The following is a 24995-nucleotide window of genomic DNA, read 5'->3' on the forward strand; positions in this document are numbered from 1 at the left end:
ATGAATAGAGAGTTAAAAAAAAAGTTTATTTGGAAATAATGAGTGGAAAGAGCATGAGATATTGAAGAGAAAACCATGGTCTTTTTCAGAATGTAGAGAGATAAGTACATATCCCAAGGAGCTGCAGCTAAATCCCCATAACGGGGAATAGATGCCTCAAAGTTAAAGAAAGATAATGTCTATCCCTGGCATCCACCTAGACTGAGGAAATATGCACTTTTGTTCTTGTAAAATTCGCATTTTGCAGTTTTCCCAAACTTTTATGAAAGTCCATTTGCTAATATGGTGTCAACAGAAAGCTCTCCTGGTGCTGCTGATGGTCTTTTGATATTCTTTGCTTGGTTTTGTTCCAGCCTTAGATTTTCTCCTTTTAGAGGGATCTAGGAACAATGTTCCGGGCCTAAAATTCTGTATCTCAAATTTTTTCCCAACTTTTCAGCTAGGTCCTGTATTTCAAAAGCCTTTGATCCTTTAAGTCTGGTTTGAATTTCAAAAAATTGCATTTCTAATACATATTACCAGACCCCACTAGACTTCTGCCAACAGAAAAGTTAATATCTGTAATACAATTATAACTATTTTAATTCATTTCCACTGAAATCCTTCTTAAAAAGTTAAGCATTGAATTCAATGTAAGAAACCAGTAAAAATTGTCTGGATAGGGTTGGCTGAACATAATGAGAGTATTACAGTAATCTTGTCCTAAATTAGTTAAGCATTATTAGTACATAATGGCCAGTTAATTATATTTTAATTATTATCCTGTGCTTTGTAAGTAACAATATCACCCCTAATACAAACATACTTTGAAATTAGAAATCAATGTGATTTGGGATTATAACTAATACGTTCTTATAAAACCAAATTCCCATGGAAAAATACAGGATTTGTCTTAAAACACTTTCCCCTCTCCCTTAGAAATGGGGCTTACGTACCTGTATTGAAAATTCTCCTCCTATTATTTAAAACAATGTTTGATTGGATTCAAACTGCCTTCCGACATCTTTTCAAAAGGACAATCCAGACTCTCCAATTATCTTTTTCATATACATCTCAAAAGGTATTTTGAGTACTTGAAAGGCCATAATTCTTTTTTCCTAAAGTTTTGAATTCCATCTGATGAAGTTATTACACTTTGTGGAGTAGTGCCATGTCACAGAAACAATAGCTTAAATTAACCTCTTACTGCCTTCAGTCAGATTCTTTCTTTTCTTTCATAAAAGTTAATTTAATCCTTTGAAAGAAGCAATACTGGCAGGGAGCAGAATTAAGGTCTTTACGTCACAAAATAGGTACTGTCTTGAATGAGCAGCTATATTCTTAAAATTGGTGGCTATTACAGAATCTCAAATACAGTTAAGAAAAGGCTACCCTGACAGAGTGGCAGTAATTTAGTCTTTCTTGACCATTCAGTCCATGCTCACATCCTAAAATAATAATTAGAGCTATTCAACAAATTTAGTGTTGGTTTTTAATTTTTAAAAAAAATTTGCTGTCATTATCTTTTGTGCACTGTGTAATCAAATCTGAAATACTATATGGAATTATATGGTGGACAGTTTTGCTAGGGCAGTCACCCATAAAAGTTTTAAAATGATGACCTCCACACTAAAACCACTATTTCACTCAACAAATACTTCATAGGTAGTAACCATCAGCCAATACCTCTCTAGCCTTTCTAGGGAAAACAATAGAAAAAAAAATACCATGTGATCTTTGCTTTTCCAGAACTTCCTAGTAAGGGGAAACATACAAAACAAACAAATAAAAATCTGAACATTTAGATCCATGGACTTGTGACTTGTAGAGTCACAGAAGTCTCTTTAAAAGAGCCTCAAACTCAGTTTAATCTTTTCTATTGTCTTCCTAATATTCTTAGTGATTTAACAAGAGAAATGTATTGCATAATAAATTTATCATTTATGAAACGAGTTCTTATTTGAGAGCTTTGTTAACACCAAGGGGGAGTTATAAAATATGAACTAAAGAGAAAACCAAACTTCTCTAGGAAAGGTTTTAAAAGTTTGATGATCTTATTTATTAATTATAATGAGCTATAAATTTAATACTTACTAAATGTGTGAATTTTATATCTTGACAAGAGACTGAACATAGCAAAACATTCAGTAGATTTAATACATATTGTATAAAAACGTTATCAGTTTATTATTTGAAGAACTATAGGGTAGAATTTTTTAAACTAGTAAATTGATGTGGAAAAATAAAGTATGTAGTTAGTTTTCAATATGCTCTTTTGTAGTAAGGATTCTAAAAGAAGACAATATCATAAATAGATCATGTTTTAATCAAGGGAAATGAAATTTTGGTCAGAATTAACAGGTAATGTATAACAGTGATGACTATAACAAAATCATGCATTTGTTCTTTTTATGACTTAAGAGGATATTTTGAGAGTATTTCTCAGGAATCCAACCCAAACTTCACACTGCACACATACAAGAAAAGTGTTCCAGCCCCCTAAGTAATATTCTTGCCTATTATTTTTTGTTTTTATTTTTATCTAAAAATATTAAATTTTGTTGATTCCATCGAAAATATAGCTTTAGTATATGACCTCTCCTTTACATTTTTTCAATTCTAGATAGCTGTATCAACATTCTTACAGATGTGATCTCTGTATCCTAAAGGCCTCTTTCCAAGATCAAACTTTTTACTACAACTAAAAGACTCCTCAATAAGAATTCTTATGTCATTTCTGGAGTAGACATAAAATAATATTGTAAGTCATAATTTTCAAACCAATAGAGCAGATTGGAATGAAAATTCTTCCATTTTTCTAGTTGTGCTAGGTTAATGAGAATTGTATATTCTCTAGCCCTGTTTCCTCACAGGCTGGGTAAAGCACATAACATATGTAAAGTGATAATAGCACTAATAAAAGACAATTAAATGCAATTGTAGTCCAAGTAAATTCCCATGTAGAGCTTAGATCCTAAATTTGCTGACTTAGGTTTACTAATCTGCTTAGTAAAATTAAAGTTTGATCTTAAAGTATGGGCTAAAGTAAATTCAGATTAACATAGATTTATTCCATGGACATCAATAATTTTCCATTATGTTCAAATCAATTGTAATTTTACATGCTAACAGCAGATTCAAGTGAAAGCCTCAGAGGCTTGTATTCTTCTGGAAACACACTGATTTCTACTATTACATAAAACCTTTAAGTTTTCTTGATAAAAAGTGCACAATATGGGTTTAATGTTTCTAAATAAAAAAAAAAATCCAGCTAATATATTCTACCTAGTCATTAAGTGATTTGTACTTTAATACTCACAGGAGAAAAAAATCTTGGGATTTGATTAAAATATACACTCAGCATAAAGCTTAATAGAAAACATGTAAAATATTTTAAATTTATTTATGGCGTTTTATTTTATGTATTGTTTTAAAGCTGAATGTCAGAGATAGTTTAACCACTGCAACAGACAAATATTTTCATCTTAAAAAATAAAATTTCAGCTTTCAAGCTCCTCAAAATTTATAAAGTATCTATGAAATATTTATCATGGAAGCACTTTGAACCTATACATAATTAATATAACGTACTTCCATACTGAGGAAGTAACATATACTATTCACTCTCAACTTAAAATAAATTCACTAATGCTTCTTCTTGATAAAAAAAAAACAACAAAGGATCAATGGCCATGACCCACAGCCTGCACCTTGTCTGCTCATTGGCCAGCACTATGAAGTCGTATAACTCTAAAGAGAGGTAAGTCAAGATACATCAACTCTTGGATATATGTCTATTATCTGATTGTACTGTGAAATGACTTTCAAAATGTCTCCATGTGCCTGGAACAATGCTGAGAACTAAAGATACAGTCAATAACAAACTGTTGAATGAATTATTTCAACTCTTGAGAAAGATGAATACATATTTTTATTGATACTCTGATGAGTTATGAATAGAGTATAACTTACTGTACATAAAATTTATTCCTATAATTAAATTTTAGTCAAGATTTAGACACACATTAATTAAGTAAATTAACTGTGATACTCACTATTTGTGTAAATATTCTATCATGTATTTTCTATTTTATAAAAAAATGTTTACCTGACGACACATCTGTAATGAGAGACATTTATAAACATGGGGACTAGTCCCTTATACTTGTGTTAATATCTGACATTTTCATGTTATAAATTTTGTAATTTAAAAATTTGTTTACTCTGTGACTCAAATTTATTATCTTCAAAATGAGAGTGCCTTAAAATGAAAAATCTTGTATATATGAATAATAATGCTTTGTTAACATCTAATTCAGAAAGTTCTTGAGTGAATCCTTTATTCACTTGTAGGATAAAATCAATGGCTTAAGTATATTCTTGCTTAAAGTAGAGATAGGTCTATAATTTATCTGTAGTAATGAAGGTATGTTTGAATCAGAAAGTTATAGAATTATGACAGAAAAGACTACTAGTTCTTTATAGGGCTTCAAAGGATAATATGACAAAAGAATAGCCATTTGATTTAAGCTTTTACTTGGAAAAAATGCTATAACAAGTAGAAATAATATAGTGGGGAGGAAAATAACTTTTTTGGAAAAGTGACTGTTGAGTATAATAGCTTGTCTTTGCAAGATTTTCCAATAAAGTTCTATTGTAAAATTGAGCCATAATGATTAATAAATTGTAAAGACACACATTTGTCTGTCTCTTTAACCTCTATTTCCCCAACATGCATATATATATAGAAACACAAACACAATACATATGTATATATCTACAGAATATCAAAAATATAGATCAAAATCCAGGTTTTATTATTATTAATTTATAACAGTTACATACAATAAAAAATTAAGACTACATTTACTATACAAATAATAAAATCATTAAATATATACCAAAAAGTTCTTATCTATTCAGATACCAATCATTTTAATATATCAGGCTTAACCTAATCCTATAGTATAATAGTAGAAAGAATTCAACTATAAAGAAAGTTTATTTATTTATTTATATGTTTATTTATTTTTTGTTTTGGGGCCACACCCATTTGACGCTCAGGAATTACTCCTAGCTATGCTCTCAGAAATTGCCCCTGGCTTGGGGGGACCATATGGGATGACAGGGGATCGAACCGCAGTCCGTCCTATGCTAGTGCTTGCATGGCAGACACCTTACCTCTAGTGCCACCCTCCCGGCCCCTATAAAGAAATTTTTAAAGGAGCTTATAACCTAGTTGTAAAATCATAATTCAAATTCTACAATAATTTTTAATTAACATTTAATAATTAAATTTAATTATTTGATAGGTTAGAGTTACTATTTAATAAATAATAATCTGACCTATAATGATAATGTGAATAATTGAATAAAACTCCAGTGTTACTTAGATATTAATATATTTAGAGACAATATATTTTTAGAAATTAAAAATCACACATCGTTTTATTCTTCATGAACCTGTGATAAGTACAAAATCTAACTGATGATCATAATTTGTGAATATGAATAAATTTGAAAAACATGAAAATTAATGTAAACTTTGAAGAATGTCATGGGTATTTTTAAGGGGATCACATTAAATCTGTATAATGCTCTGGGGATTATTGCCATTTTAATGATGTTAATCCTGCCAATCCAAGAGCAGGGTATGTGTTTCCATTTCCGTGTGTCCTCTCTTATTTATTGAAGCAGGGCTTTATAGTTTTCTTTGTATAGGTCCTTCAGGTTTTTGGTTAAGTTGACTCCAAGGTATTTGAGTTTGTGTGGAACTAATGTGAATGGGATTGCCTTCTGACGTCCATCTCGTCCCTATCATTATTGGTGTATAAAAAGGCCATTGATTTCTGAGTGTTAATTTTGTAGCCTGCCACCTTTCTATAGGAGTCTATTGTTTCTAGAAGCTTTTTGGTAGAGTCTTTAGGGTTTTTTAAGTAGAGTATCATGTCATCTGCAAACAATGAGAGCTTGATTTCTTCCTTTCCTATCTGAATTCTCTTGATATCTTTTTCTTGCCTGATGCTATAGCAAGCACTTCCAATACTATGTTGAAGAGGAGTGGTGAGAGCGGACAGCCTTGTCTTGTACCAGAATTTAGAGGAAAGGCTTTTAGTTTTTCTCCAAGAGTGGATCAAACAGTTATGAATTTCATCGGGAACAATAAACACCCTCAAATAGCTAAAGCACTCCTAGGGAAAAGGAAAATGGGAGGCATTACTTTCCCCAACTTTAAACTGTACTACAAAGCAATAGTTATCAAAACAGCATGGTATTGGAATAAAGAGACCTTCAGAGTAGTGGAATAGGATTGAGATCTCAGACAATGTTCCTCAGACATACAATCAACTAATTTTTGACAAAGGAACAAGAAATCCTAAGTGGAGCAGGGAAAACCTCTTCAACAAGTGGTGCTGGCAGAACTGGTTAGCCACTTGCAAAAAAGCGAACATAGACCCCCAGTTAACATCATGTATGAAGGTAAAATCCAAATGTCCGACCTGATACCATAAGGTATATAGAACAACACATCGGTAAAACAATCCATGACATTGAGACTAAAGGCATCTTCAAGGAGGAAACTGCACTTTCCAAACAAGTGGAAGCAGAGATCAACAGATGAGAATACATTAAGCTAAGAAGCTTCTACATCTCAAAAGAAATAGTGTCCAGGATACAAGAGTCACCCACTGAGTGGGAGAAACCATTCACCAAACAACCATCAGATAAGGGGCTAATATCCAAAATATACAGGGCACTGACAGAATTTTACAGAAAAAAAAATCTAATCTCATCAAAAAATGGGGAGAAGAAATGAACAGACACTTTGATAAAAAAGAAATACAAATGGCCAAAAGACACATGAAAAAAAAATGCTCCTCATCACTAATCATCAGGGAGTTGTAAATCAAAACAACTAAGAGATACCATCTTACACCACAGAGATTGGCATACATCACAAAGAATAAAAACAATCAGTGCTGGCGGGAATGTGGAAAGAAAGGAACTCTTTTCCACTGCTGGTGGGAATGCTGTCTAGTCCAACCTCTATGGAAAGTGATATGGAGATTCCTCCAAAATCTAGAAATTGAGCTCCCATTCAACCCAGCTATTCCACTCCTAGGAGTATACCCTAAGAACACAAGAATACAACACAAAAAACCCTTCCTCACACCTATATTTATTGCAGCACTATTCACAATAGCCAGGCTCTGGAAACAACCAAGATGCCCTTCAACAGACAAATGGCTAAAGAAATGTGGTACATATACACAATGGAATATTATGCACCCATCAGGAGAGATGAAGTCATGAAATTTTCCTATACATGGATGTACATGGAATCTATCATGCTGAATGAAATAAGTCAGAGGGAGAGAGGTAGATGCAGAATAGTCTCACTCATCTATGGGTTTTAAGAAAAATAAAACTCATTTTTGCAACAATCCTCAGAGACAATGAGAGGAGGGCTGGAACTTCCAGCTCACTTCATGAAGCTCATCACAACGAGTGGTGAGTGCAGTTATAAAAATAACTACACAGAGAACTACCACAATCATGTGAATGAATAAGGGAACTTGAAAGCCTGTCTGGAGTACAGGTGGGGGTGGGGTGGGATGGAGGGATATTTGGGACATTGGTAGTGGGAATGTTGCACTGGTGAAGGGGTTTGTTCTTTACATGACTGAAACCTAATCACAATCATATTTGTAATCAAGATGTTTAAATAAAGAAAAATTAATGTAAATTATTTTATAGAGAATTAGTGTACAGAAACAAAAACTTCATAAAGATACTATGCAGTGGGTCAGGGAAATAACTCAAAGAGGTGAAAATTAATCCCTGACACCATATCAACAGCACTGCAGTACCAATGAGTATAGTCTTCATGATGGGTGGTGGCCTTGTTCTCCATAGAAGTTACAAACAGATACAATGATTATAAAATTTTTAACGTCAAAGTTGGAAAGAAATAAATATTCACCAGAAAGATACTGAACAAAATTATTAGGCAATTTTGTATACAGTTGATTTTATTTATCAAAATTACTAAGATAAAAATCCAATTCAAAATTTATGACACAAGAGCATGGCCACAGCATGATTAGTAAAATAATGTAACAATGATTTATTCATTCACTTATATATACGTTAAAGTATATTTTGCTATATAGTTGGTAAATATAAAAATTGTTGACAGCATATTTATGCCTTTTTTGGTTGATACTTGGTATAGAAGTTTCTGTTTATAGTTGAAAAGGTACAATGTTTCTAAGTATGTGATGTCCATTTGTCTGAAAACTGTCACATGTAATACTCAACAGAATATTTTAAAATACACAACTTATGATGTCTACACAGCTGATGACAAGTCTTGGAGTTGACATGTACAAAATGGCCACTGTAATACGTAGTCTGTTTACATATTATCTTCAAGAATAAACATTTAACTCATAATAACACACAACTTTCTTCTAAAGTGATCCCTAGTAGATAATTGTATTTTACTTTTAAAATATTTTATGTCAATTTATGCAGGTTAAACAATGGTAATAATCCTCTAAATTATTGATATTATAATAAATATTATGTTGATAATATAAACATAATAATACACATGGATAATATATAACATACAATATATATATATATATATATATATATATATGAATCAGAGTCTTTTACCCTTCTCTCTTCACATGAGGAGAAAAGACTCAAAAAACTAGGGAAACCATAAAAAATTTCTGAAATAGCTAAAATTGGAATTACTTGAAATGCCATTGTGTGCTTCACCAATTGTACTACCATGTCAGGTAAAAGCAATGTTTCTCATTCTTTGTACAAAGAAAATGATCATCTGAACTCAGGAATACAACACATGCCTCAGGCTCAGAAATACACCATTTGGGATTTAAAGTTCTTTTTTATACAGCTTTTGTTATATCATTTTGTAGTGAATGCTAAACTGGCCAAAAGGAAAATGATGATAACTAAAAGTATATATAAGAGAAATATTTGTACTTTGATTAAAAAGTCCAGTTGGAATTACAGGTAATAAGGCTTACTTGACCTAATTAAGGAAGCTTAGAACATTCTTGGTATTTATCTAACACATTTATATGAGAAAAATATTTCAAAAGTTAAAATATTATAGAAGATATGGTTATAAAACACAGTAAAGAATGTGTGAGATTATAACAAAAAGTTTGAACATTATAAAAAATTAAATAATTTTAATAATAATATACAAATAATTACAAACAATAATATTTGTAACATTTATTGAACATTCGTTATGAATTTTATTTTATGATAAAAGCTTTTAATTCACTGATTTGTTTAGGTTTATAAGTATGAGAGGTAAGGGATATTATTAACTCTATTTTACAAAAGAGAAAATTGAGAGATAATTTAAGTAAGTGGCTTATAATTTCCAGTTCTAGGTAATTCCAGATTTTTGGTGTTAATATTTTTGTTGTTTTTAATTTTTTTAATTTATTAATTCATTTATTTTTTGTACCTGTTCAACTTGGTCTGGGGCCTTTGTGACATTAATTTACTTTTTTTTAAAAAAAATATCTTTATATAAACACCATGAATACAAACATGTTTGCAGTTGAGTTTTTATTATAAAAAAGAATGTTTAATTGCTTTTGTGCCACACCTGACAATGCTGAGAAGTCACTCTGCACCAAGGAATCACAGTGTCAGTGCATGAGAGATGATCTGAGATGCTGAGAAATGAATTCAGGTCGCCTGTGTGCAAGATAAATGCCTTACCCACTACAACCTCTAATCCCAGATCATTGGTTTTAATACTGCTATGAAGGTATATGAAATAACAAACAAATTCAGTTAAATATCTTTGCTTTTAGCCAGAAAGATTACCTTTAATGGATAGTCTTCTACTCATAGCTTTCATAAAATCTATATTAAAAATACATAACAAAACAAAGTTTGTTTTATTTTTAAATAAATTTTAATAATGGCTCCCTCAGTGGAGCTCAGAAATTTTCTAGGTCAACTCCTTGTGATATTTTATGCTTGCTTAATACCAACAATATAGGCTAGAGCTTTACATATCTGGTGATGCCTGGGGTACCATGAAATTTGGGAGATAGAAGTTAAAGCTTTAAGCATACTTTTTAGCTAATCCTCTATTCAGCCACCAAAAAAAAAAAAAAATTAAAAAAAAATTAAGGGCTCTGGGATGCTAAAACTTTGTGACCAAGGTCTTAGAAACTAAGGGATTTACTAAGGATAAGACATATCTACCTTAGGGCATTTATCTAATTTATTTTAGCTTCATGCTAAAGACTGGTGCCAGGTAGATGTCACCAACAGAAGCTTCAGAGATTTCTACAATCAAACAGTGAAACAAACACAAATTATATCAATAGAAGTAGCCATTAACTCTAGAGCAAGAGCAAAGTTTTTGAGTAGAAGAAAGAAACTGAGGAGTGAACCCAGCATACTGAGAAAAGTTTCCATTTGAAATCTGTGCAATTTTTAAGCTTTACAGGCAAAAAGCTAAGAAGCCAGTCAAAAAGCTGAGTAGAAGTCCTGGCTGCTTCATATTGTGAAGGAGATAACTGGATTTGAGAACCCATTAAGAAGTAAAGAAGTGAATATACTCTCTGGGCTCTCAGTTGGGGTCTGCTTAGGGTACACTTTGAAGAGGAGGAAAAGCACAGAGATGAGCTAAGACTTATAAATCTAAACCCCAGCCTCTGGTCTGTACTGACTTTGTTAGAACTAAGATATTCTGTTTATTCAACTTTCTGCTGGAAGATGGAATGAAATTTCTTTAGCTTTAACAGTGTTCACACAGTCAACAGTGCTTTGTACCTAAAATTATTGACCCCTCCCCAAATCCCCCCAAATATATACATTAAATTTATGTCTGGAAGGTCTAACTCCAGTATGCCTTTGAAAAATAATTAGGTTTAGATAGGATCATGATATTGAGGTGCCTATGTTAGATTTTTTTTTATATGAGGGTAAGAAATACAGAGTACAAATATTTTTCTCTCCACTTCCAGGAGAAACATAAAGAAGGTAGATGTCTGTCCCTGATCAAAAAACCTATTTGACTTGATCTCATATTTGTGTATATATTTGTTTAATTTGCTTAAATATGTATATTTATTTATTTTGGGGGCCACACCTGGTGACACTCCGGTGTTAATGCTGGCTATGTGCTCAAAAATTACTCCTGGCTTAGGGGACCACATGGGATTTTGAGAAATCAAACCAAGGTCCGTCCTAGGCAAGGCAGATGCCTTACCGCTTTGCGCCATCACTCTGGCCCCGCTATGCATATTTAAATGCAATTAAAATGTTCCAGAGATCCGTAGAAATAACTTAAAGCACTGGAATACATGTGTTGCATGTAAGAACTACAGATTCAATTTCTTTCATTTATTGCATGATCTCTGAGCACTGCCAGGACCACTCCCAACCAAAAACCCAGAAGTAGGACCTGACACCACAATTGGTTGTGGATCCACACTCAGTCTAACAAATAAATTAAACCTAGGAATAAACAATAATTTAATCATATAAATAATATTTATAAAAACAAATATTCTAAAATATAAAAATTTTAATAGTTAAAATTATGTGTTAATGTTATAAATTGAGAATTTAGCAAAGCTTAATAAGAGAACAGAAATTTAAAATAATAAGTCATTAAATTATATATTTTACATACAAATAATATAATAATAATTAATATAAAGAATATTAGCTATGGGATACAATAAAAAGTCTAACATACTTATAAATTGTATTTTAGTGTACAGAAACTATAACACATATCTCATTTCTTTAACAGATTATTAATTTTGGGAAAATTAAGTCTGTTTAATAAATCTCACGACTGGAATTTCTTAGAGACAATAAGACGTAAGGACACAAGGCCATTCCCTTACCCTTAAATGCAATCTTCATAAGTAAGTAATTGGCCCATTTGGAAACATTCTATCTCCAGGTCTTTTCATGGATATGACCATGATCTTTTTCTCATTCTTCTGAAGACTTTTCTTTTCCTACTCACTTAGATGCTGATTTCAAGGGACCATCCAAATCTTCATCTCAGACTTAGATATGCCATAGGACATAATCAAGAAAATCATTCTGGGGTTATATGATGTAGCAGGCAATGAAGCAATCTACTATTCTTGTAAATTGAAAATACTGAATAGCTCATAACATGCTTTAGCCAGGTAATTATCAACTGTGGTAAGCTGGTACAAGATGCTAGTAAAATAGTTACAATAACTATTGATTATAAAAATAATTAAAAGATTCTTGAAACATACCTACAATTTAATGGAAAACAATAAAGGTTGAAGATAAGTAATGACCAATTAATCAAACATTAAAGTCAGAGACATTCTTTTAACAGTTTATAAAGAAACATGATTATGTAAAGGACTAAATGAAAAGATATTATAATTAAATACTAATATTGCAAGCATAGCAATGTAATTAGTAAGTTTGTTAACTTAGTAAGTTTGTTCTTTGTGGGGGGGTTGGGCGGGGTTCACACCAGGCAGTGCTCAGGGGTTACTCCTAGCTCTACACTCAGAAATCGCTCCTGGCAGCAGGCTTGGGGACCATATGGGATGCCGAGATTCGAACCACTGTCCTTCTGCATACACGGCAAATGCCTTACCTCCATGCTATTTCTCCTGCCCCAACTTACTAAGTTTGTTAACTTAGTTAGTGACTTGATACAAAATCTGCCTCTCTATGCCAGAAATAAAAATGAAATGTTAGATAAGTATATGAATATATTACATATATACCATCTATATACATAAAACATACATTTTATAATAAGATATATAAAAGATATATATAATATACAGACAACTAATAATTTTGTTTGTGCACAAATTGATTTATTTACTTTGTGTATGTATATATTTCTCCTCTTCCATATGTTATTACTGTTCTTTTGATGTCCAGATGTCACACACTTTGTTGCAGTGTGCCAGAAATTGCTCCTGTAATGTGCAGAAATCCCAGTGACTGTAAGCTATTGTAATTATAGCTGGGAATCAAACATAGATTCAATCATGTTTATCAGTAATACATGGAGTCAGAGCACATTGAGAATATCTTTTTTTTTTGTCCTTTATACCTTTCTGATGACCAAGATTTTCCTGTAAACATAAAATGAGTTTTGCTCTTGCTTTACTAACAGATTGCTGCAGGAAAAGTGTGTTGTAAGTCTTCAAGAGTCATTATAAGGCCTGACACTATTCACTCATTCTTGGATGTAAGTAACTAAGTATGAATATGTATTTAAACTGATTAACAAACTACCTGATAATAATGAAAGTTCAAGAGCAGAATTAATGTACACTAGAAACCAGCCAGCACCTAGAAGTCACTCAGGTCATTCTGGCACCCAAAAGAACCACAGAAATCAATAACTAGTGAACAAACAAACCAAACGTATTGGGCACAACCCAAGTTCCTGACCTATTTAATGTCAAGAAATAATTTGCTCTTTTTTTTAATTTTTATTTTGGTCAAAGTGAATTACAGTTCTCTCACAGTAATATTTGAGGCACATAGTGACAATAAGTGAGGGGCATTCCCACCACCAGTGTTGTCTTCCCTCCACCCTGTTCCCAGAATGCAACCCACATCTTCCTCCTTTACCCCTATAATGCTAATGCAACTGCTCGCCTCTTGTACAGATTGTTATAGATTGGGTATCGGTTCTGTTGTTGTTAACCTAAGTTTGTATGTGTCCATGATATCATTGGAAGAGAACAGCTGACTTAGAACTGAACCCGCAATGTGGAATCAGTTATGAATAATAACAGATCTAGGTATAAGTAAGCTTGGCATTAATAATTTTGTATTTAAAATGATATGTTATAATAAAACATCATTTTAGCAAGATTCTTCCAGGAGTACTACTTCATAAAAAATAAGTTACATTTATTTATAAAAACCATTATTGTAAACAATAATAAAACTGGACTTTCTACACTAATTTTAAAAACATGAAAATGGTTTGTGACTTTTTCCAATAACATTAATGTTACAATAAATTATATTAATCAAATAAATTTAATGCAGAAAAAAAGGTAGAAACAAAGAAAGAGAAAATATATATAATATTGTCTGAACTACTTTAATTCTGAAACAGTATTTATTAAATAATTCTGAATCATAACAGAAGTGTAGGACTGAATATCAGATAGTCTAACACTAGTAACACCTTTAAAGACATGCAGTGAGTGATTAACCATTTACGAGGCAAATTAGTTTCTTATTTTAATAATCTTCTGGCCAGGGGTGAGAGTTGAGGGGTTCACCTGTGAACTAAGAGGTCAAAGTGATATTTGGTCAATAGGGTTGGTGGTTTGATGGGAGAAAGAAGGGATTCGGTGCTGCTCAGAGGATTGTATGGTGCTGAAGAATTGAACCAGGGTAAGCTGAATGCAAAACAGTGCCTTAACCCTGTATTGTCACTCTGGCCCTCATATAGATAACCCAATTGTATAAATGTTTGTCCAATTGTTTTTAAGGGTAAATGTTCACTTGCCTAGCTAATATGATGAACCAAAGAAACTAAAATATAAATTTCTGATGCTGTGAAAATTCATTCTCTATGTCTTGGGTGAAAACACTATTATTTTTAGTCTAATACTTCAGTTTGGAAAAGGGCAGTATTGATCTAGAAGAAAGAGCATAATTTTGTGTCTTGAAGAAGAGTTTTTTTATTTGCTTTCCAGCTCTTTCTGAGAACCTTTTGCTCTTTAGAATAACACTGAAAAATAAACCCCATGGTGTAGACCACTACTTCTACCTATATGAGAAGTTTTGTTCAAAGAGAAATTAGCTATGTTGTTTCGAACTTCAGAAAGTCTGGCAACATGCGCTGAATTTTTAAAGTATTCTTTAACGAATGATGAAACAACTAAGAAAAGAGTAAGCCTTCAATAATTCAAAGAATCAATTTCATTTTATTTCTTATATTTCCTGAGGTACAAGAAAGAAAGGATTATAGCTAACAATAAATCAATAAGGGGACGTTTAGTGGGATCAGAAAATCAGTACTGTTTAAGAATTTCAGGCAAGCTTTGATTTTAAATGTTCAGTCTTCAGATCAGAGGCAATTGGAAGTATCTTAGACAAAAATTAGTGGAGAATTGTTGGATACTGTGACTTGTCAAAGGCCATTTTTGCTGTCTTCTGCCTTAGTCCAGCTTTTCACCTAAAAGTTGCCTATGTGCAGTTTTGCTGTGAGTCCTTGAGCTAACAGGAAAGAATGTGCAGCTGCAAGAGATAATTAACTCTGTGGCCCGGAGAAGAGCAAACATAGCCCGATACCATTCCCAGAAATAAGGTTTTAATCCCTTAACTACATTCCTGAATTAACAAGGCATTTATCATTAGATATATGTTACATTGTCTGTCTAAGATTATTCCTGTAGAACATTAACCCCCACCTCCTAATTGTTAAGAGTTAGGAATGCAGCTAAGAAGGTCACAAAACGTTTTCCTGGAAATGACTTGTAGGTTGTCCTGCCCCCTAGCCCACCGCCCACTTGCCCTATTTGGAGAATGATTTACTTCTTTTGTTTCGTCTAGCCTGAATTGTAATGAAATGGCTTTCGTGCCAAAAGTATGATTGACACCACCTTTTGCCCGCCCCCTTTTCCTTCTCTATATAAGAGATGCAGGACCCTAATAAAGTCACCTTTGAACGGTCTGATCGTCTAAGGTCATTATTACTAACCTCTCTCAGATTTTTTACAGGTGTGGTCGTGCTTCTAGCCCTGCTAAATAAAGGTGCGGTCGTCCGTAAGCCTCTCGACTGATTCCTGCTGGCCGGGCCCCTCCGGGGGGCTTGCAGGACCCCGCATTTTGGCGCCCAACGCCGGGCCCGAAGACCACCACCACACTCGAACGACTACAGGGCGGCGAATCTGGAGCCGTTTCGTAAAACGCAGGTACCTCATCAGGGTAGCGTAGAAACGAGTTAGCCTTAACAAGTAATAAACTGCAGTTTTTTCAAGTCGTTCCCACCGCTGCCCCTGATTGGCTTTTGGGGCTTCACCCATAGGATCCGCTACCATGGGTGCTATGTTGAGTACTGAGCTTAAATTCATTTAAGATATACAGTCTGAATTGAAACGCAGACAGAGGTTACCAAAAAAGATATTTGTAATTTCTTAATGTTTTGTTCATGATGTTTGCCAGAAATCTAGTGTTCCTGGGCTCCCTATCGCTCTAAATCTCTCAGTTTCCTTCCTCCTTTAACCCTTCATCTTCACTTCTGCCGCTGCAACCTCTGTGCTAAATCCTAAAAAACCCACCGCTTTTTTTTCCTGCGCTGTAAAACTCTTGCCGGCGGGCGAGAATTCTGATCTCTAAGCTCTTAAAGGCACAGCACACATTTTCCAGGTCCCAGCTTGTCAACAGCTCCGTGCCTAAAAGTCGCTCTCCAAAGTCTGTGTTACAGCTCCTCCACACGCGGCAAGTAACTTCTGCTAACCCCCGCCGCCACTCCCTTCTCATACGCCTGCACCCCCCACAGCCCCCCGCGGTGCAGAGTTCGGTGCGAGCGAAAAGCACACGTAGCTGCAGGCTATGGACGCTGCGGCCGGTTCTACCTCCGCGGCCGCCACAATTCCACTTCCAGATTCCAGCTCTGATTCAGAAAGGGAGGATGCTCTACCCAGCGGCGCTGAATCAACCAGGGGTAAGGTGCTGCAGGAATTGCTCCTGCGTAACAAACTCATAAATAGAAAAGATCTCACTGAACTGCTTCAAGCAAACAAAACCTACGGCACACAGGCACCCTTTACCATCTCTCATGTCAGGTGCAAAATCAGGCCTCACCTTGTCATTACGGTGGGAGGCAAGCCCTTTACAGGCCTTCTTGACTCTGGTGCAAACATTACCTGCTTCTCCTCTAATGACTGGCCCCCAAATTGGCCTACCACAATCTCCCATGACACTATCTTTGGGGTCGCAGGCACCATCAAACAAGCCCTTGTCAGCGCCAATAAATTGGTGTGGCAGGATGAGGATGGAAACACTGGCTTTATTCGCCCATATATTATCCCTGATCTGCCCATTAACTTGTGGGGCAGAGACATCATGAAGCAAATGGGTGTCTTTTTCATTAAGTGCTAAAATTCTGCGGTTTTGGAACAAATAATGTGTTAGGGCTACACGCCCTCTAGAGGCCTAGGTAAAAATTTACAAGGCATTTCCAAACCCATTTAGCCCGCCCCCATTCCTGAACACCTGAAATCAGGCTATTCACACGCTTTTCCGGCTTTTTAACCTACCCCCAAGCAGAAAAAATTACCTGGCATTCAAATACACCTGTCTGGGTTGGCCAGTGGCCGTTGCCTGCAAAGAAACTTCAGGCCGCTTCAGCAATTTCAGTGAGCAGAACGGTTCCCCCCCCCCCTCCATCCCTTAGGATAAAAATGCAGCCCTATCTTCCCTTAGGTTTTTATGGCTGTCTCTCTGTTGTTATAAGCGTTCCTTTCTCCTAAGTTGAAATGCCTAAGTTAAAATGTTTTTCTAAAGATAAAGGCCACAGTTGGTAAAATTAAAAAGTCTTAAATGTGTTCAAAAATGTCATAATAAGTTCTTTAACCTATGCAAAGGTGGAGTATATGTGGCATACTTTGTGCCTGTTTTTAAAACTGTAAGTTTCTGTGTAGCTAAGGTGCAAACATAAATTGTAAAGAAAAAAATATCACTTCTTTCTTAAAGTTGGTAAAAATTTGGTTTAAACTCAAAATAGTGCTAACCTGTGTGTATCTTTATGGTTACAAGTTTAATTGCTCTGCTAAATATGGCAGAAGGTGACAAGGGTAGAAGTAAAAAGATTCAAAAATTGTTCATGTGCAATTTATAGTTACAATTGCTTTCAAAATTTTGTTGTGTCTCATAAAATGCCTCAAATAATTGTGAAGTTTATAAATTAAATTCTGCGGCATACATGTGCCTTTTCAAAAAGCATTTGTGTAATTAAGTTTTGTGCATTGGGTGTTGTGAAGTAATTATTAAAACGTTAAAAATTAGGAAACTTTCTAAATTCAGGTCTGTACAGGTTAAATTCAGGTCTGTAAGGGTTAAAAAATTCTCTAGAAAGAAAAAAGCAACAGGAAAATAACGGCAATAAACACCCTTTGTTCATGACTCTCAGAAATTTTAGAGCAAGGTCATAATTCTGTTACTTGTAATAACAAATTATCAGTAAACAAAAAACCTTTTCGTGTTTAAAAACTTAAACGAACACACGAGTATTAAAATTTAAGTCTTTTATATTTCTATTAAAAATTATTTTTAATCTTAAGAGTATATAAAGTTTATGAAGTGGTTCATGTCATGGGCATTTTTTAGTAGCTTAGGCTCCTTAATCTGCATTTAAATGTTTCTTATATTTTGTCTTTTTAATTGCTCTTTCCTCTCCATGTTTGCTATTCAAATCTAATGGTCAAATAACATTTTGTAACATTTTTAACTTTGTTTTTGAGGAATAGTTTGTAAATATAACACAGGTGTCTTTCTTACCTCTGCATTGCAAAAAACAGCAAAACTCCTTTGTTAAAATTACTGCACATGTTTAGAAAGTTAATTTTTTTAACAACTAAAATAATACAAGTCAGCAAAAGAAGTTGGTCAGCTTTCCTTAACAATAATGTGTAAACATTCCAAAACTCTGAGCTAGGCCTAAGCTCTTTTGAATGCATAATAAATATAGGAAAATAGCATTGCCATTTGAAAAACTTGAACCAAATATTCTAAACCTTGAAGGCAGTTAAGCAGTTCAAACAGTGGCATAAAAGCCATTTTAAAAACAAAAACAATATAATAACTAATTAAATAAATTTGTTCATAAATTAATGTTCATAAATTTAAACCTAAGTAGCTTTGTCCTTTTTCTTAATTTCAAGCCTAATTTTAAACTCAAAGGTAAGTAAAAATAATTTTGCATTTTCCAAGTTTAATCTTAAATTGTCTCTGTTCATATTGTGGTTAGCCCTTTTTAAAATAATATTGTTAATTAGTATTATAAAAATAATTAAATTTTATAAGCAAATTAACAAGTGTTAAATATAATTTTGGTCTTCAGCTCTAGGTGTGGAAATGCATCAAATGCCTTTAACTATATTTTATAATGTCTAAACATCTTGTTAATTTGGTATCTAATATTTTTTACAAATTATTCACTTAAAGTCTTCATAGTAAAAACAGTTGTTTGTTTTTTAAAGTCAGTTTTTTATACCTTTAATAATCATAGTTCATGCTCTTGTGTTCAATCATAAAAATTTTTTAACACTGTATTACAGCTGTCTTGCTATTCTAATGTGAAACCAATTTATCACAAACCTGTTCATTTACAGCAAATAATATCATGCTTCAAAGTGAAAACTACTTCTGCAGTGCTCACTAACCATTTTACTTAACAAAATTTTTTTAACTGCTAACATTTTACTTCATGTTTTCAACTTCATGTTACAATTGTTTTAAAAATGTTTTGTGTTAAAAACTAAACCTTAAAATTTATTTTCAGCAAAGCTCCACCCCAGCTACATTAAAATAATTTTTTTCTCTCACAAACATGCCGGCTAAATACTTTGAAAGCGCTTGTCAATTTTTCTAATGCAAGTTTTCATTTAATCCTTTTGTTTGTTCATGTGTGCGTGTTATGAGTTAAAGTGGCCACAATGTTGTGTTTCATGTTGTTTTTGTTCTGTCTGTTTATTTGTTATTTTTGCATTTCATGATAAATACAATTTTTAAAGCCTTATCCATTTTTGAAATTTTCAATTAATTTTTTTAACCTGGCTTAGTCTGGTCATCTAACAAACTGTGAAATCCTGCTATATAATCCTGTGCTAAGCTAGCTTTGTCCTATCAGCATGGCAGAAAAAGTAGGGGATGGTAAACCCCAAATTTCTCAAATGGCCATCAGGGATAATTTTTCCCTGGAGAATTTCTGGACTTTACAATCACCCAACTTTCTGCTAAGGCCAAAAGTATAAGGCCAAATGTGGCTAGAAAAAGAAGCATCTAGCTTTAAAATAATAACTAAAAAGTTTAAGAAAAGTCATTTAGGTTCAGTTTAAAAGTTTTTGAAACATTGGCAATTGTTACTTATAAACAAAAACATTTTTTTTTAGTGCTGAAGTCTAACAGTAGTCAGGAGGCATTCCCGTGGCATTCAAAAATAACCATTTTGCCTCCTGCCAAGCAGTTTCCTTAGCCTCTTGCAGTCCTCTCTTCATCCAATTCAATACAACCTGTCACCCCTCCTGCTAGCCCACCATTCCTGCTGAACCTGTTGCTGACTCTGCCTAAGGACAATGCTGAAACTGACTCTGCCTGGCTGCTCTGAATGCCCACCACTGCCACTACAAACCTCCGTCGCAATTTGTCTGCTCCACCTGACTCTCCCTTGCAAGACGATGACAACACCTCTGGTTCCTTCCCTTCTCCCTTTGCTGCTCATCGTCATCATGGTCAAAGCCTCCTCCAGTACCTGCTACTCACCCATCCCACCGTTCAAATTGCCTCACTTCACCAACGATACCAACCTTCTGCTATGCGGTATGAAGCCTCAACAATCATGGCATAACTTTAAAACTAGTGGTGGAACTTGAACTTTGCCTTTTGGTGCCCAATATACTTTCCCCTATTGCAAATTGTAATCGAATTCTTGTCCTGAATTTCTCCTTTCAGTTCATAATTGCCCCCAATTTAACGTTTCTTGCCTGTTTCACTGGTTTATCTCCCTACATTGTTTCACATTTGTTTCTTCAGTCTAAGAACTACTGTGTTTTCATTGTTTTAATGCCTGACTTACCTGTCAAACCAGTCACTGCTCTCACCCTAGCCTTATTCATAGGCCTGGGTGCTACCGGTGTAAGCACAGTAATTTATTCATTGGTTCATACTCTAAAATCTGTTACTGCCTTAAGTATAACTGTTGTTACAAATGTTTCAAACTTACAATAAGTTTACACTACTTAAAGCACACTGTTGTATCCCTAGCAAAAATAGTGCAGCTAAACCACTGTGGTTTAATTTGGTTTCCTTTTTTTTTAAGGAAGGGGGAATCTGTGTAGCCCTCAAGGAACAATGTTGTGTATTCAAAGACAAAACTGGGTTAGTAAGAAATAGTGTTCAGCGTATTGGTAATGGAATACAGGAATTTCAGTAACGTTTTAACCAAGAACCATACTGGTACCAGACCTGGTTTTCCTCCTCCCCTTGGCTCAATACATTTTTGCCCTCTATTTTGGGTCCTTTTCTCAGCCTTATGCTGCTCCTTTCCTTTGGCCCATGGGCTTTTCGCAAACTCACTGCCTTTGTTAAAAATCAGGCAGATGATAAGGAAAAAACCTCTGTTCAGGTTCACTACCAGCAATTGGCCCCACGTGACTCCTGTGAAAACTTGGCTATAGTCACCAAGCCGCCCTTCCAGCCACTAAGTTTCCAGGAGATTGAGCGCATCGCTAACAAACGGAGCTCGCTCCGGTCTTTGTGCTCTCGGCTGTGGAGATGCCTACGATGAGATTAGCAGGGTCCCAGTTAGGGCATGGCCCCAAAAGGCTACGGCGTATAATTCGGACCTCTGCGCACACCCACTGCGTCCGTAGTCACCATTTTAAATGCGGCTGACGGCCATGTCCGACCTGGTCAAACCCTGTAGCCTAAGACACGGATCTTCCACCCACTCACGACTTTCCTTCTTTTATTAGAAGAGAAAGGGGGAGATGTTGGATACTGTGACTTGTCAAAGGCCATTTTTGCTGTCTTCTGCCTTAGTCCAGCTTTTCACCTAAAAGTTGCCTACGTGCAGTTTTGCTGTGAGTCCTTGAGCTAACAGGAAAGAATGTGCAGCTGCAGGAGATAATTAACTCTGTGGCCTGGAGAAGAGCAAACATAGCCCGGTACCATTCCCAGAAATAAGGTTTTACTCCCTTAACTACATTCCTGAATTAACAAGGCATTTATCATTAGATATATGTTACATTGTCTGTCTAAGATTATTCCTGTAGAACATTAACCCCCACCTCCTAATTATTAAGAGTTAGGAATGCAGCTAAGAAGGTCACAAAACGTTTTCCTGGAAATGACTTGTAGGTTGTCCTGCCCCCTAGCCCACCGCCCACTTGCCCTATTTGGAGAATGATTTACTTCTTTTGTTTTGTCTAGCCTGAGTTGTAATGAAATGGCTTTCGCGCCAAAAGTATGATTGACACCACCTTTTGCCCGCCCCCTTTTCCTTCTCTATATAAGAGATGCAGGACCCTAATAAAGTCACCTTTGAACGGTCTGATCGTCTAAGGTCATTATTACTAACCTCTCTCAGATTTTTTACAGGTGTGGTAGTGCTTCTAGCCCTGCTAAATAAAGGTGCGGTCGTCCGTAAGCCTCTCGACTGATTCCTGCTGGCCAGGCCCCTCCGGGGGGCTTGCAGGACCCTGCAGAGAATATTGGCACATGTATGTGTATGTTTTTGTGTTACTATTTCTGTGTGTTGTGTGAGTGTTGTGTTGAGAACACATAACAAAAGACAAAATTAGAGCCCAGAGCGATTGCACAGCAGGTAGGACATTTGTCTTGTATGCAGTCAACCCAATTAGATGCTCAGCATCCCATATGGTCCCCTGAACCTGCCAGGAGCATTTTCTGTGCACAGAGCCAGAAGTAACCCCTGAGAAACCTGCTGAGTGTAACCCCCCCAAAATTGATAGGATTAAAATATATTCCAGGTATCAGTGCAAGATGAGAACATGAATAAGAAAAATCTCCAGAGCAAATATACATTATCATTCAAGTTACATTGTACTGCTGACACACATCTTCCTAAAATGGTTTTTAAGAACCTATGAAGGTTTTATGTTTAAAACACATTTGGATCACAACTAAAAAACCTAGATTTGTAGGAAATCAATTTTCTTTTCAAAACTAAATAGATACACATGAAGCTGGAACAGAATTATGTTAAGATTTATAAGAGTTAGAAGAGAATCACTTTATAGGAAACAATTTTAAAATTTCTTGATGAAGGTTTATAAATACATGTTATTTATTTAAAACAACATACTGGTCACACTATTTGAATTTTCTGTACTTCTGTATGTTTTTAACAAACAATATTTAGTTAAACATAGAGTGAGGAATTTGCACATTATAGTGAAATTTATTTTTATTAGAGAACTATTTAATTGATTTATAGTTAAACAGAAAAGGAAAGATTCTTTTAAAAAATTATCTCAGTGTTGTCATTTCTCTCCTAAGACACCTATTCACACTGAAAAAAATAGAAATGAAACCCCATACATGTTACTTTTTGAAGCAATAGTCATAACAATTTTGACCAAAAGAGGTATCTTTAAAAATTATGGGCAAACATCTCTAAAATTCAGATAAATTTCTGACAATTGTATTGTTTGTTTTTTGAGGTCATACACAGCTGTGCTCAGAGTTTCCACTTACGAATCACTCTAGATTTGCTTGGGCACTTAAGGGATGCAGGGAATTAGTCTAGGTCTTGACCTGCAAGGCAGGTGCTCTAACCACTGTACTCTCACTCCAACCATTTTATGTATTTTTTGTCCTCCCATTCACAATACAGACCAGGCAAAGGGCCTGGGTTGAGGTGTATATGGGTGCATTTACTGTACCTCCTCTTTCTATACAGTGTAAAGAACACAGCCTGTAGTAAGCATTGTGAGACCTTATCTTTTCTTTTCTTTTTTTGATATTATATATATATAAACCTTCACCAGTACATCATTCCCATGACCAATATCCCAACTTTCCTTCCTCCCACCCCACACTGGTCTGTAATCTAGACAGGCTTTCTACTTCCCTCATTCAGACACATTTTGTTATGATAGTTCTCAGTGTAAATATTTCTGTGACTGCACTAAACAATCTCTGTGGTGAGCTTCATGTTGGGAGCTGGACCCCCCAGGCCACCTCTATTTTGTCTCTGAGAATCATTACACAAGTGTTTTTTATTTTTCTCAAAACTGATAGATGAGTGAGAACATTCTGTATTTATCTCCCTCTCTCTGATTTATTTCACTCAGCATAATAGATTCCATATACATTCATGTATAGGAAAATTTCATGACTTCATCTCTTCTGACGGCTGCATAATATTCCATTGTATATGTATGTACCATATTTCTACGTATTTTTAATTAAACCTACTCATAGTCTGAGAATAGTACATCAAATAAAGGTAGTTGCCTTGCATATAGATGACATGGGTTTATTATGTATTATTCATATGGTCCCCCAAACCCCATCAGAGTTAATCCCTAACTTCAGAACCATGAGAAAGCATTAAACTCTGCAAGGTGTGGTCCACACTTTTCTTTTGAACCACATACAGCAATGTTCAAGTGTGGCTCTTTCTTTGGAGGGCAATGAAATAAGTATACATTCCTAGTCCTTGATTGGCTTGTATACAGTTGTCTTTATGCTTTATGTTCTCATGACATTCAAATGTTCAAATGTCACTGTATCCTAGAATGCTCTTTTTATAAGGCTATTGGTTATATTGCCTTGGGCCCTCCCTTTGTGAATTCCATGTAATGAGATTATCTATGTATAAACCCTACCTCTAGATAAGTCACATTCTGAGGTAATGGAGTTAGGATATAACATAAAGTTTGGAAAGAAAAATAAAGCGAATAATTTAACAATCCTAAAATAAAGACATATTATCATGCTAAAAATAGAAAGTTAATATGAAGACTTGTTCTAAGATTAAAGAATAATTCCATTCAGTTATAAAGTTTCTTATGCCTTCCATCTAAATTTTCATTACTATTATTATAGTCTCAGTGTTGCTTGACTATTATGAGAATAATAAATGTGTGTTCATGTAGTTTAAAAGCATGTCTCAGGCCGGAGAGATAGCATGGAGGTAGGGAGTTTGCCTTGCATGCAGAAGGATGGTGGTCGAACCCCGGCATTCCATATAGTCCTCT

General features: G+C 34.6%; 1 protein-coding gene and 1 non-coding gene across 4 annotated transcripts in view; both read right to left on the minus strand.

The window, feature by feature from the left end:
* The window catches only part of PTPRD (protein tyrosine phosphatase receptor type D), a 1813832-nt gene that overhangs the window by 1177247 nt on the left and 611590 nt on the right, over window positions 1-24995 (minus strand). The window lies entirely within an intron of this gene.
* Window positions 23602-23729, minus strand: LOC126032384 (small nucleolar RNA SNORA51). Its single transcript, XR_007503859.1, has one exon. It is a non-coding gene; the product is annotated as a small nucleolar RNA SNORA51 (small nucleolar RNA).

The sequence above is a fragment of the Suncus etruscus genome, chromosome 1 (genome assembly GCF_024139225.1).
Source record: "Suncus etruscus isolate mSunEtr1 chromosome 1, mSunEtr1.pri.cur, whole genome shotgun sequence".
NCBI classification, from domain to species: domain Eukaryota; kingdom Metazoa; phylum Chordata; class Mammalia; order Eulipotyphla; family Soricidae; genus Suncus; species Suncus etruscus.